This window comes from Callithrix jacchus, chromosome 2 (assembly GCF_049354715.1).
Source record: "Callithrix jacchus isolate 240 chromosome 2, calJac240_pri, whole genome shotgun sequence".
In the NCBI taxonomy this organism is placed as follows: domain Eukaryota; kingdom Metazoa; phylum Chordata; class Mammalia; order Primates; family Cebidae; genus Callithrix; species Callithrix jacchus.
The window spans coordinates 126,870,699-126,884,904 of NC_133503.1; the positions used below are offsets into that span (position 1 = coordinate 126,870,699).

At 37.2% G+C, this 14,206-nt stretch overlaps 1 protein-coding gene across 3 annotated transcripts in view; it reads left to right on the plus strand.

Annotated features, from left to right (window-relative positions):
- Positions 1 to 14,206, plus strand: part of EDIL3 (EGF like and discoidin domains 3) — a 463,765-nt gene that overhangs the window by 398,403 nt on the left and 51,156 nt on the right. The gene's annotated exons all lie outside the window — the stretch shown is intronic.

Below are 14,206 nucleotides of genomic sequence, written 5' to 3' on the forward strand. Positions count from 1 at the left end.
TTTTTGTCTTTTTTAAATTTATTAAGGATTGCTTTATGATTAGGTTAGACTATGTGCTGTGTGGAGATGAGAAGAATGTGTTTTCTGTTCTTTTTGGGTGAAGTGTTCTACAGATGTCTGTTAGGTCCATTTGGTCAAGTGTCAAGTTTAGGTCCCAAGTATCTTTGATAGTATTCTACCTCAATAATCTGATATCATCAATGCATTGTTGAATTCTCCCACCATTATTGTGTGGTTATTTAAGTCTCGTTGTAAGTCACTAAGAACTTGTTTTACTAATCAGGGTACTACAGTGTTATAAGCCTATATATTTAGGAGAGTTATGTCTTCTTGTTGAATTGAATCATTGATCATTATATAGTACACTTCTATGTCCTTTTTGATTGTTTTTGGTTTAATTTGTGTTTTGTCTGAAATAAGAAGAGTAACTCCTCCTCTTCTTCTTCTTTTTTTTTTTTTTTCATGATACTTGATAGATCTTTCTTCATTCCATTACCTTAAGCTTACGGGTGTCATTGCATGTGAAATGGGTCTCTTGAAGACAGCATACTTTTGGGTCATGACCTTTATCCAACTTACCATTCTGTGCCTTTGACATGGGGCATGTAACCTGTTTAAATTTAAGGGTGATATTGATATATGAAGGTTCAATCTTGTCATCATGTCATTAGCTGATTGTTAGGTAGACTTGATTGTGTAGTTGCTTTATAGTGTCAATGGTCTATGTACTTAAGGGTATTTTGTGGTGCCCAATAGCAGTTTTTTGTTGTTGTGTTTAACACTCCCTTAAGTACCTCTTGTAAGAAAGGTCTGATGGTAATGATTTTGCTTAGCATTTGCTAAGAGAAATAAATTACTTTTTGCATTTTTATTTCTATGTCACATGACAAATAAAAACTGAAAAGGATTTTATTTCTTCATCACATATGAAGCTTAGTTTGGCTAGATATGGAATTTTTGCTTAGAATTTCTTTTCCTTAAAGATTTGCAGCTTCTCTATATTTCCTTGCATTTGCAGCCATGTGCTCTCTCAGTCCACTGAGAGTGTGGGGTCCCCTCCCACTCAAGTGTTGGCCGTAGACCTTAGCTTGACACACCTGGCCTGTACACTGCAGCCTTGGGGAAAGCTCAAGCTTTTTGTTCCCTCCTCACTTTGTGGCAGCAAAGACAGGGTCCTTAGCAGTGGCAGTGGCAGAGGGCCTGCCACTTGTCGCTACACCTTATGGAAATACAGAACCACTGCCAATCAAAATGATCAGCCAGGCATGAAGTGGCTACACTGTGGGCCCAAGCTAGAACCCTCTTTGTTGAAGAACGGGGGCCTGGAGGACTCACAGTGAAGACAGTCTGGCCTCCTTTCATTAGGGTGGCTATGGTGTGCTGCAGGCGCAAATAGAATATTTGGGCTTTTTGTTGCTTCCCCAGCCTGGTGGCAGCAAAGGTGGTTAGCACTACAAGAGCAGTGGCAGAGGGGCTGTCAGTTGCCTCCAGGAACTCCACCCCAGAGAGACACAGAGCCTCTGACACTGGAAATATTCAGTCAGCCGCTGGTGGTGGAGTGACCATGCTGTGGGCCCAAACCAGGGGCCCTGCCTAGTGAACAGCAGGGGTTAAAGAGTTCACAGGGAAGAGAAACTGGCCTTCTCTCCATAGAGAGCAGCCCCAGTATACTAGAGGTACAAATAAATCAATCAAGATCTTTCTTTGGTCCACTGACCAAGGGCAGCAAATGCAAGTACCACTGAAGTGGCAATGGCGGAGAGCCTGTTATTTATCTCTGGGAATTGCATCCAGGATTTTATTTTCTTTGCAGTTATCATAAATGTGATTACTTTCTTGATTTATTTTTCATATATTTTGCTGTTGGCATATAGAAATGCAAATGATTTTTGTTTGTTGATTTTGCATCCTGCAACTTTACTGAATGTGTTTATGAGTTCTAATAGCTTTTTGGTATAGTTTTTAGGATTTTTCAAATATAAGATTATATCATTTAGAAACAAGGATAATTTGACTTCTTCCTTTCCCATTTGGTTGCTCTTTACTTCTTTCTTTGAGCTGACTGCTCTAGCAAGGGGTGCTAATACTATGTCGAATAACAGTGATAAAAGTGAGCATCCTTATCTTCTTCCAGATCTTAGAGGAAAGCCTTTCAGTTTTTTCCCATTTAGTATGATAGTAGCTGTGGGTGTGTCATGTATGCCTTTTATTATTATTTGTTGAGGTATATTCCTTCTATCCCCAGTTTTTTAGGGTTTTTATCATAAAGAGATGTTAAATTTTATAAAATACCCTTTTGAAATCAATTGAACTGATCATATAGTTTTTATCGTTCATTCTGTTGATATGATGTATCACATTTTTTGATTTGTTGATGTTAAACCATCTTTGCATTCCTGGGGGAAAAAAATCCCACTTGGTCATTTTGTCTTTATGAATGATCTTTTTAAGGTGTCTAAATTCATTTTGCTAATTTTTTTGAAGATTTTTGTATCAGTGTTCACCAGAGATACTGGCTTGTAATTTTCTTTTCCTTTCTTTTTTTCTTTTTTTGTTTTTTTTTTTTTTGATGTGTCTTTGGTTTTGATATCTGGGTAACACAGGCCTCATAGAATGAGTTTAGAAGTATTTTTTCCTCTTCTAATTTTGAGAAGAATTATTTGAGTAGGATTAGCATTAGTTCGTTAAATGTTTGGTAGAATCCAGCAGTGAAACCATTAAGTCCCCGTTGATGGGAGATTTTTTGTTATGGCTTCAATCTCATTACTTGTTTTTGGTCTATTCCGGTTTTGGATTCTTCATGGTTCAATCTTGAGAGTTACTATGTCTAATTCATCCACTTCTAGGTTTTTCAATGTATTGGCATATAGTTGATAATGATAGTTTCTAGTAATCCTCTGAATTTCTGCAGTGGCAGTTGTAATGTCTTCTTTTCATCTCTGATTTTATTTATTTGGGCCTTGTCTCTTTTTTCTTTTTTTTTTTTTTTTGTTCAGGCTAAAAGTTTGTAGATTTGTTTATCTTTTGAAATACCAACTCTTTGTTTCATTGATTTTTTTTTTAACTCATTCATCTATTTCTATTGTGATCTTTATCTTCTTCTGCTAATTTTAAGTTTGGTTTGCTATTGTTTTTCTAGTTCTTTAAAAGGTATTTTTAAGTTTTTTATTTGAAGTTTTGGCTGGGCACAGGGGTTCACACCTGTAATCCCAGCACTTTGGGAGTCTGAGGCAGGCAGATCACCTGAGGTCAGGAGTTTGAGACAAGCTGAGCAAACATGGTGAAACCCCATCTCTACTAAAAATACAAAAAAAAAAAAAAATAGCCAGGTATGCTGGCAGGCACCTGTAATTCCAGCTATTTGGGAGGCTGAGTCAGTGCTTGAACCCCTGGAGATGGAGGTTGCAGTGAGCCAAGATGGTGCCACTGCACTCCAGCCTGAGCGACAGAGTATCCGTCTCAAAAAATAAATAAAAATAAAAATGTAGTGTTTCTGCTGTTTTGATGTAAGTGCTTATTGCTATAAACTTTCCTCTTACTACTGCTTTTGCTGTATCCCCCATGTTTTGGTATGTTGTGTTTCCATTTTCACTTGTTTCAAAAAATTTTTAAATTTTATGTTTAATAACTTTATTGATCCAGTGGTCACTGAGGAGCATATTGTTTAATTTCCATGTGTTAGTACAACTCCCAAAGTACATCTTATTATTAATTTCTACTTTTATTCCATTGTGCTTAGTGATGATATCTGAAATGATTTCATTTTGTTCCATTTTTTAAGACTTGTTTCGTGGTCTATTCTGGAATACTGTCGCCTTGTTTTTTTCTGGTTATTTTGTGGATTTATCTGTTTTTTTCTTCCTTTCTTCCTCTTTTACATTTCATGAGTGATTTTTTTTACTTTCATTTCTTGCTCCTTTTTTTTTGTAGGTTTTTTAAATTTGAGGTTACCATACAGCTTGCAAAGGACATCTTATAAACTATTATTTTTAAAAGATGACAATTTAACTTTCTTGATTGCAACAGCAAACAATTTAATAAACAGGTAAAGAAAAAACCAATGAAAATCTCCACTTTAACTTCATTCGCCACCTTTTTAACTTTTTCTTATTTCTATTCATATTTTATTATACTGTCTATATCTTCAAAAGTGGTTGTAGGTATTATTTTTCAGAGGTTTATTTTTTAGTTTTCTTACTCAAGATATGAGTAGTTTGTACTCATATCTTGGTTTCTTTATCATTGACATTTGGGATTTTTATTATTAAATATCTTGAGGTAGTCTTCTTTGGGTTAAATCTGTTTGGTGTTCTATAACATTCATGTACTTGGCTATTGATATCTTTCTCTAGGTTTGGAAAGTTCTCTGTGATTATCCCTTTGAAAAAAACTTTCTACTCCTATCTCCTTTACCTCCTCGTTAAGGCCAAAAACTCTTAGGTTGGCCCCTTTGAGGCTATTTTCTAGGTCTTGTAGATGTACTTCATTGTTTTTACTCTATTTTCTTTTGTCTCCCCTGACTGTGTATTTTCATAAAGCCTGTCTTCATGCTCACTCATCTTTTCTTCTGTTGATCAGTTCTGCTACTAAGAAACTGATGCATTCCATTGAATTTTTCAGCTCTAGAATTTCTGCTTGATTCTTAAAAATTATTTCATTCTGTTTATTAACTTTATATGATAGGATTCTGAATCCCTTCTTTATGTTATCTTGAATTTCATTGAGCTTCCCCAGAGTAGCTATTTTGAATTCTCTTTCTGAAAGTTTACTTATCTCTGTCATTCCAGGTTTGGCCACTGAAATAAATATTTCTGCTGGTCAGGTCATGTTTGTCTGGATAGCCTTAATGCTGGTGGGTGTTCATTAATGTCTGGACATTGAGGACTTACATAGTTATTCTAAACTTTGCAGTCTGGGCTATTTTGTACCCATCCTTCTTAGGAGGGTTTTTCAATTATTCAAAGAACGTTAAGTGTTGTGATCTACATCTTTGGTCACTGTAGCCATATGTGCATTAGGGGGCATCTCAAGCCTAGTAACCTTGTGAGTGTTGCAAACTTGAAGAGGTACCACCTTGATGGTCTTGGATGAGATCCAGGAGAATTTCCTGGATTACCACCAATCTACTGTCCTTTTCTCTTACTGTCTCCCAAACAAATGGAGTCACTGTCTCTGTGCTGAGCTGCCTGGAACTGGGAAAAAGATGATGCAAGCACTCCCATAGCCACCACTAGGACAGTGCTGAGTCACACCTGAAGCTAGCACAGTACTCAGTGCTGGGTCTTGCCCAAGGCCTGTAGCAACTATTGTCTGGCTACCACTGATGTTTATTCAAGGACTAAGGGCTCTTTAGTTAGCAGGTGGTGAATCCTGCCAAATGTGTGTCTTTTCCTTCATGGACGTAGATTCACTTCTTGCTTAGGGCTGGTCTAGAAATGCCATTTGGGAGCTAGGGCCTGGAATTGAGGAAACTGGGAGTCTCTTCAGTGCTTTATTTTACAGTGGCTGAGCAGGTACCACATTGAAAGACAAAGTGCTTTTCACTCTCCTCCCTTCTTTCCTCAAACAGGAATCTCTCCCTATAGCCACCACAACTGGGAATGTGCTGGATCACACTGAAAACCAGCGTGATACTGGGACTCACCCAAGGCCCATGGCAACTGCTGCCTCAGTCCTGCTGATATTTATTTTAGACCCAAGGGTTCTTTAATCAGTAGGTGATAAATCCTGCCAGGACTGGTTTCTTCCCTTCAAGGTAGAGAGATCCCTTCTGTTCCAGGGTGGGTCTAGAGATATCCATGTGCCAAGGCCTGAAATGGTAGCATCGGGACTCTGCTCCATGATTTATTTTACTGTGTTCCAAGTTGCGAGACCAAGTTCTCTTTACTTTCCTGGAGCTTTGAGCTGCACTGCCTGGAGTTGGAAGAGGAGTGAGGCAAGCAGTCCCTTGGCTGCCCCAGCTAGTGTCTCACTGGGTCATGCGCACCCCATATCCACTGGCTCACAGCCTAGCACAGCACCTAGACTTTTCCATAAATTGCAGTCCTTGTGGCCTAGACTGCTTTCAAATTTTTTTAGGACCCCAAAGTTCTGCCTGTTGTTGCATTCCACTGTGACAGGGCAATACTGAGTTCCACTTCACAGTCCCACAATCACTTCACTCTCCCTCCCCCAGGTACCCTGATCACTCGCCTGATTTTTCGTTCTTATGAAAGTGCTTTTGTGTATGGATTGTTGTTCAAATTTGGTGTTCCTGCACTAAGATGATCAATAGAGGCTTTATTTGTCCTTCCTTCTCTTCCTTTGACTGTAATCCACTCTTAAGCCTTTGTTAACCATTCAAGTATGAATGACTTTCAAATTTATAGCTCTAGACTTACATAGCAAACTGTTACTAGATATTATCATTTGGACATTCTACAGATATTTTAAAATCAACATGTTCCACAAGGCTTACTTTTTCTATCTAAATTCAATATTTATTCTCAGGGATTGGTCCCACCAACTGCTCTCATGTTCAAACCAGAAATCTGGAAGTATCTTGAATTTCTCTTTCCACTCCCAAACTCTCTTAACCATCTTCTATTCAATTACTCACCAAGTCTTCTCAAATTTCTAATGTTACTATTTTTTCCATCTTTAAATATTTCTTTCCACCCTCATTGCCACTATGTAGTTTAATTCATCATTTTTCTTTCCTTAACTACCGCAGTAAGCTCCTGAATGTTCTTCCTGCTTCAATACTTGCTTTTCTGCTATCAGATCTCCATTTAGCAGCTAGAGTGATCTTACTGAAACACAAAACTGGTTCTATTAGTCATTACCTCGTAGAAAGTCCAACTGCTTAATATAGCATTATCTAATTACCTACTAACTATAATCCAACTTCTGCACATTTCCCCTACCGCATTTCCAGCTACCTTTCCTATTAAACCCGGCCCTTCTGCCTTACTAACCAGTATGTTTCTGCATTTCTCAGTACAGGACATGTTTTCTTCTACCTCTCGCCCCTTGCCAGTATTGTTCTCTCTGCCTAGAAGGCAGTCTTCGTGCCTGTTCACTTGTCTATGTACCGGTTATCTTCCAGAATAGTGCTTCTCAAACTTTAATGTGTGAATCACCTAGAGATATGGTTAAAATATGCATTTATTTCAGTGGGTTCAGGCTGGGGCACAATATTCTGTATTTCTAACAGTTGTTTTCAGACAATGCTAATGCTTTTGGTCAGTACAGTAGGATGGTTCTAGAATTTACTTCACATATCACTCATTCTAGGAAGACTTGCCTAATCTCCCAAGGTTGAATAGCTGCTTTTATTGCATCCTGTGGAATATTCCCTCACATTGTAGCACTCATTAACTTGCATTGTTACTTCCTGTTTATTGGGATGTTACCTCTGTCTAATGGACTGATGATATCATCACGCAAAATGGTACCCAGCACCTAGCAAATGCCTAGTAACCCATGCTGGGTCCTCTCCAGTGTGTGCTCTACCAACATCCCTACTGTCACCACTGCTATGTTTGCTTCTTGTTTAAAGAACAAATAAGTCTTCACCTGCAATGCTGGCTCTTACTTTGAGAATACAGGGTGAGTGCATTTTTGGCACCATTAGTGTCTCCTGCTGCATTGGCAGTCTTGTTCCCTCTGTTGCTCTGTATTCTTCCATACATTGGGATGAAGAGAAGGGTACTTTAACCTCCCTTTAGTCACAGCAGATTCTTTCTGCTTGAATACCAAAGTAGAAAACATAACTATAATTGTCTAGAAATACAGGCACAATGAAAATTCTACTCAACACTGTAGTGAGGCTTTACTATTTAATTGCTTTGTGTCCAATATTATTATAAAGGTTTGCATTTGTTCAATGGCACTTTCATAATGTATTGACTGACATGCTTATAGGAACAACCAAAGTTAATCAGAAACACCGTGCTCTCTTTTTCACCTAGATTATTCATCTCAAAATGTCTTTAGATTTACCAGGGATCATTAAATTTGACTACTGAAATGAAAGAAGCTTAAGATTACTCATAAACAGGTCAGGGAAAAATATGAAGATAGTGGCTATACTTTATGCCTCCTAATTGATCAATTACAGAAGCCAAGGTAAATTTAGAGTGCACATTGTCTTAGCTTATTATAGATAAAAAATATGTCTGTCAAGAACATAATCAGACTCAGAGCCTTGCTTACTGGGTAGGAGGGGAAATCAGCCTTCATGAAAGTGAAAGCATTTTCTTTTCTCAGTTGGAAATTTCAAGCAGGAGAGGAAAAGGCAGATGAATAAAACATGGTAATGGAATGTAATAAAGCAGAAATTGAGACATATCCACTAAATAAGATCACAGGTAGCATACAAATTTCACTGACCATTAAAATGACTTGTCAGGAGAGATTATGATATTTTTAATCCCTAAAGTAATTATGTAATATGTCTTACAGAGTTTGAATTTTATTAAAAATTTTAAGAGTATATGAAAATGGATTAAAGTTTCAGCTTCCTAGATTCAACATTCAGTTTTAGTATGTAACAACTCAGCAGTTTTAATGATTACTGCTGGGTAATTGTACTCTTTAGACTGATGCAGAGATCACTTCTGCAATAGTTCATCAGTTGAATGCCCAGTATCATGTGGGGACGTGATAGAAGTGACACTCACGGTATAAACGGCTTCACTTGGTTCCTCAGGCTTCTCCTCCAAAATGTATGTTTAGGTACAAATATGATGAATCTCAACTAAGGTCCTGCAAACCCCTTAATTTTAGGGGAGTTTAGAAGAGGGCTGGATGGTCATAGGGTACCACAGATTTCTAACATACCAAATGTTGTCTCTAGAATAAAATTTGTGTGTGTGCGTGTGCGCATGAGCACGCATGTATGTATACTGCTTTGGGGAATTAAATAAAAATGTATCTAAAAGTGTCGCTGAACTCCTAAAACCTTATTTTATCATTAAGTGTTTTACAAAAAAACAGATATTATAAGAAATAAAACTGCTGCTCGAAAGGAAGGGAAAATACACTGAATTTATACACATTACACATGTGTATATTTAATCATAATTGCTCTTATAATGGAAGAGAGCATTTTTTGTATACTATTTGTCTATAGAAATACATGTAAGGAAGAAAGAAATAAAAATGAAATAAGCTAAGGAGTTAGGAATTGCAGAATAAAAATTCTTGCACATAATGATATTTGCTAATTTGTCTTAATTTTAATCAAGCAATTCCAAGGGAAACAAGTTTCCTTAAAAAACAAACCGAAGAATGTTTCTCTGTGCACATAATTTAGGTGGAAATAGATCTAGTACATCCACGTTTTCTCTCCAGGAAAGAAGTAATTTGGAAAGAACTAAGCAATATGGTGTTGGTAAACAGTGTTTGTCTCTGATAAAATGCCAGCCAAAGGAGAATCTATAACAATTACCAAACTACACATCTTACGTCTTTTATTCAGCTCTCTCCTTTGTTCAGCCATTATAGGAAAAACAACTTATTAAATAAGTGACTTTTTTTTTTTTTTTGAGACAGAGTTTCGCTCTTGTTACCCGGGCTGGAGTGCAATGGTGCGATCTCGGCTCACCGCAACCTCTGCCTCCTGGGTTCAGGCAATTCTCCTGCCTCAGCCTCCTGAGTAGCTGGGATTACAGGCACATGTCACCATGCCCAGATAATTTTTTATATTTTTAGTAGAGACGGGGTTTCACCATGTTGACCAGGATGGTCTCAATCTCTTGACCTCATGATCTACCCGCCTCGGCCTCCCAAAGTGCTGGGATTACAGGCATGAACCACCGCGCCTGGCCTAAATAATTGATTTTAATGCAACTTATGTTTGTTGCCTGAGTTTAGAGAAAAGAAAAGGATTTTTGAGAAAAGCAAATTTTTTGCTAAATAAAAACCTTTACACAATACCCTAAATTGGTGGAATAATTGAAATTTTTTAAAAGGCCCTGTGAAATTGTTCCCATTGAATTTCTTGTAAGTTTGGTTTTAAATACTCTTTTAAAAAGTATCTTGATAAAATAATAAAAATCTCTTCTATTTAACTTAGTCTACTGATGATAGAAGAAGAACATATATGTAAGTATTGAAACAGAGTATAGTTATCTGAAAGTAGCTTATAAATTACTTTTCATAACCCTGGCTTTATCAGAGGACCTTATAACTGTTTGTGCCATAAAGGAAGCATAAAATACATACACACAAGCAATGGAGAAATATAAATAATTGCAATGTGTCCAGTGACCATTTAACATAGCCATGTCGTAACATACTACTGAGACATTCCTCATAAGAGCACTGTACATAGTTTTGGATAGCATCAGCGACCACAGTGGCCAAAAAGTGAAGCAGAATAAGAAGGCAGTGGTAATATGGGCAATGACAAAATTGATAACAGATATTTTAAATTGGTCGTTTTCTATTTATATTTCTTAGAGGCTCAGGATTGCCTTGGAAGACCTGGGTACAGAGTGGGTGCTAGAGAGGGCAGAGAGAAGGCTCAACAAATGAATTTGGGACAGGCTCACCCACTTACCAGTCAGTCTGAGTGGTCCAGCTCTCACCATTGTGTACATTTAAATTCCTTGGAAGATGATGTATGTTTACAAAAACAGGCCATAACTAAAGCATTCTTGAATACCACTGGTTTAGAATTTAAGAAGGGTATCTTGTGGTAGGTAGACCATGAGATTCAGTATCTATTCTCTAAAATTCTCTTCAGTCTTTCCTTGATGTGATTAAAGGCTGTCATTTATAGAGCAAAGATAAGGATGCAGATAGGGGAACATTGTGGACCCCAAGGGCTTCTTATTTTAATGGAGAATGAAAGAAAGTATGTCTGGTTTATAAATAAAACATCACTTTGTCAAATTACTCCAATTTTTTTAAATCATGAGATTTATTTAAATTTTTAAATAATATGAAGGATGTACAATCTCTATATTCAACAAAGGGAGCATGCCTCTTATAACGTCAAGAAATATTGCCTTCGCGAGGCATAGTGGTTTACGTCTGTAATCCCAGCTACTCAGGAGGCTGAGGTGGGATAATCCTTTGAGCCCAGGAGATTGAGGCTTCAGTGAGCTGTGTTTGGGCAACTGTACACCATCCTGGACAACAGAGCAAGACCACGTCTCAATAAATAAATAAAACAAAAAAAATTGCCTTACAGTAATTAAGGTTTTGCTTAAAGTGCAGTATATTACCAATTCAGCTCTTTTATTCCTTCCTTGATGGAATTATCTATTCTTATGTTTTGTATTGAGTATTTTATGGGTTTTTTTCTTATTTAGGTAAACTGAATCTTCCACAACAGCAACTAGTGCTTCCACAGATATTTCATCAGCATCTGATACAGTAGTATCCAGCAGTATCTTGGATAGGCACTTAATCTGAACCAAAAATTTAAAACTTTATAGTTGCATATTACTAATCCAGATGATAAAGTAAATAATCTTTATTTAATAAAATGATCTCATTTAAAAAATAACTATATGGTCATAACTCTCAGAATATAATACATTATAAGAATATGCTAGTCTACAATGATACTTCTGTAACTTTAAAATTAATAGATTTACATAAAATATCTTTCATTATGTCATGCTGTGATTTGTTTGAAATAAATAGTGAAATACTGAAATGTGTGCAGATATCTCAGTGTTTTCACTGATACAGTAACTTAAAGCTGGAATTGACTATGAACATAATTTGAATAATCTGATAATAAGCCTAATTTAAGCCATTGCTGCTTGTAAATATTTCATTTCCAGATGTTTATTTGCTTGCCTCCTTCTCTTCCTTGCTACTTTGTTAATCAGTGTCTATACCAGTATTTTGAATCATTCATTGGCATCATTGCAGTAGGCCATGTGTTATGTAGCTGCTTTTGAAAAATAAGGGAGCATTTAGTTTTAGTTATGAAGATCCATGAAGTACATTGTCTAAACCTGATAATTGCTGGATTAGTATTTTCTTTATTGGTATATGTGGACTGAACATAGATTTTTAATCTAAAAAATTCATAAAACAGACTTCTGAACACGATTATTATACTCTCTCAATTCTTTGCCATTATGAACTACAATAGAGTTATACAATCTTCCTGTAAATGCTTTTATAGCCATTATGGGAATTCCACCTGAAAATGTAGCACAGTTACAATAGCTCTTAATATCTACCATTGTTCTTGCATGATTGAATCATTGGAAGATGATGTATGTTTACAAAAACAGGTCATAACTAAGGCATTCTTGAATACCACTGGTTTAGAGTATAAGAAGAAGAGCTAACCACATCAGTATATGCAGCACTTAGGGAGATTTTGAAACCTCCAGTGGCCAACTGATTGATTCCAGAGCATAAAATTGAAATTATCTGACTCCACAAATCTTCCAAACATAGATAGCAAATAGATTCATCAAGGCAGAGGTTCTGAGTATACTCACATTCTGCAAGGAGGAACTTCAGGGAAATAGATGTCTCTCACCAAGACAGCAGAAGGAAAGAGAGCAGGGAGGAAATTCCAAGTTCTGCCTGTGATAAGGGTGGCAGGTAGTCCATGGATATGTCAGCATCCTAAAAGATCCTCTTTCTAATGGCGAACATGATTGCATACAACCCCACTGTTTCTCCTTGCTCCCAGTGCCATCAGTATCAAGTCACCAGGATACTATGTTCTCTATGCTGCTTAAATCATGACCAAGACTAATTTGCAATGAATGGCCTAGAGAGTAAGCGTGTGCATACAGAGTTGAGGAAATGGATGTGTTAACTTTCAGAAAGTTCATGTAGAATTGAATAAAAGTGAGAAAGTAAGAGGTGTAATCATAGAAGGAAAACATGTTGTTGGATGAAATCTGGAAGCAGATGGTGAATCGATGAGGCAGATATAGTAAGATAGAGATTGGTTACCAGAAAGTACATCTAGCTTTTTCAAATTAAAAAAGATTTAATTACTTCATTATAGTCTTCCTCTTTATAACAGAGGACTTTTACAATGTCAGACTTTACTATTTATGTTGTTGGAAAAAAGTTTCTTGCAGTTCAACCAGGTAAGGAAAAAATGTAGGAATAGGCCAGGTGATTATCGGATTCTAAACAAAGCTGTGAAAACGAAACCCGCAGTACAGGAATAAACAGTTAAGAAGCAAAGAATATACATGTTTAAGAGGAAGGAAAGTTTCAGAGTCTAAAAAATACAGCATAACTTGAAATGACTTTGTACTCTAAAGATATTGCTGTACAGCAGTGTGCTTCACATTCCATTCAGAGTCTGCTACACTTTGTAAATAATGCGAAACTCTTATTATCCATTCCCCATGTTGCCCTGTGCTTCTGCACTTAACCCATTTTCTTATTTTTACATTTATTTATTTATTTATTTATTTTGAGACAGAGTCTTGCTCTATTGCCCAGGCTGTAGTGCAGTGGTGCAATCTTGGCTCACTACAACCTCCACCTTCTGGGTTCAAGCGATTCTCCTATCTCAGCCTCCTGAGTAGCTGGGACTACAGGTGACCGCCACCATGCCTAGCTAATTTTTGTATTTTTAGTAGAGATGAGATCTCATCATGTCGGGCAGGCTGGTCTCAAACTCCTGACCTCAACTAATCTACCATCCTCAGCCTCCCAAAATGTTGGGATTACAGATGTGAACCACTGTGCCCAGCCAACCCATTTTCTTTACCTCTCTATTACTACTAATCATTTCACCAAGTCATCTTTTTTACTTCCACTTGTAATATGGTTTGTTGGTTTTCTAATGCTGTGTAGCAAATTACTGCAATTTAGGAGAATACCTATGTATCACAGTTCCTGTGACTCATAGTCAGAAGTCAGACCAGAGTCCAGACCTGGCTTATTGAGTTCTCTGCTTATTGAGATGGAGGACCTCAGAAGGTTGCAATTAAGGTGTTGACCGGGCTATATTGTCATCTGGAAGACTGCATGGGAAAAAAAAAATCTGCTTCCAAGCACATTCAGATTGTTGCCAAAATTTATTTCTTTGTTTCTGTGTGAGAGCAGCCCAGCCCCTGTGCTGGCTGGCAGCTGGATGCTGCCCTCCAAGACCTAGAGGCCACTCACAGTCCTTTGCCATGTACTCTTCTCAACATGATAACTGACTGTATCAGCCAACTAGAAGAAATTCTAGCTCCAGTCTGCTAAGATGGAGGCTTATATAACATGATCAAGG